The following is a 1,541-nucleotide window of genomic DNA, read 5'->3' on the forward strand; positions in this document are numbered from 1 at the left end:
TTTTTTCTTTCCTCCTGCTTACCCATCATTCACCTCTCAGTAAATCCTCTCCGACACTTTTTGATTGGTCAAACACGCACAACCAGGAACGCTGCACCCCTTTCACCATCAATTTTATAACCCTTGCTGCTTCCTTGTCCCTGTCATTATTGGATCACCATTCACCTCTTTCTGCCTTACCCCACCCATGCCCCCCAGAACCATCGGTCCTGTCGCTGTCTCCATGGGGCTGCTTATCCTGCCTATCTTATATAGATAGACAGCAAAAGAAAGAAAGACCATATAAATACCTCATATTTGTTCTGAATGGGTCAGGATTCATCTTAAGTATAGTGAATGTCCTGGGGGAAGGAAAAAACAAAAATCTAAGCCATATGTATGGATATGAGAGAGAGAAAAGGATAAGAAGAGAAACAAAGACAGATACAAATATATCCTGGAGAAAAATAATGGCAAAGATTCATTCCCTCAGGTTCATAGCTACAGGAGAGAAAAAAAAAAATTGAATTTCTCCAAGAATGTACCACAATCTCCCTCTAAACATGGAGAAAAACACTAATAGGAGTCTGAGGAGTTGTGCAATATATTACTTGGCATTTATTAAGTACACTGTGGATAAAGCACTAATTTCTCAAGAGAGATAATATGAGAACTCATACACCCCAAACAACAAATATGTAAGATCTACAAGGACCACTTCTGGCTTGTGGTTAAATGTCCCCAACACAGGTTAATTTGACCAAGTGTCAATTGCTAACAAGGATCTGTGAACTCTGATATACTGTCCCTTGGTCAAATGACTCTGTTGCCTCTTCTGCCACGAGAAGACCATGTGGCCCCTCTGGGCTTACTTATCTGGATTCCTTCAGGACACTAGCATGTCTGTATAAAATGGAGGGATTGCGACACAAAGAAGCATGTCTGAACCTTGAACATAAATCCATCCGATCATCAGCTGAATCACAGTCATTTTTTTCTGTACTTGAAATAGTAATGACAGAGTGTAACTTGCCCAGAATCAAGCCCACTTGAGATAGTCATTTCAAAATCATACGTAAATAAATGGAGAAAGAGGTATAGCAAGAATAATCATGGTATTGTTTGACTCCCTAAGCACAATATAGTCAATTCTTTTCTTTTCACTTTTTAATGGAATGATATCTCTTTAAATCTTCAAGTAAGTAAAATTTGTAAGAAGCTCATTGCTAAGAATATCTAGGGAAACCTGGCAAAAACATTTTATAAACGAATCTGTGCTACATTATATGAAATAAGTCAAATACCAGTTGGCACAGGTCAGGAAAGGGAAAAGACTTGAAAGATAAAAATTTACTTTAAGATTGTGTCGTGTGATTCTCAGCATGAGTGCAGTTGTGTCTGCTGCTAAGAGTTCACGTATGGCCTGGGCATCACTCATGAACGACTGGGAAATTCAGTTGCCTGGAAACCCAGTGGCACTCCTGGGAAATAACTCATTTCTCCTTTCCTGGGGGTTTCAGATACACTCAAGTATACCTGGGAATTGGGAAGGGTCTGACACA

Source organism: Echinops telfairi, unplaced genomic scaffold (assembly GCF_000313985.2).
Source record: "Echinops telfairi isolate 266 unplaced genomic scaffold, ASM31398v2 ScPeMD7_7469;HRSCAF=8507_1, whole genome shotgun sequence".
Classification (NCBI taxonomy): domain Eukaryota; kingdom Metazoa; phylum Chordata; class Mammalia; order Afrosoricida; family Tenrecidae; genus Echinops; species Echinops telfairi.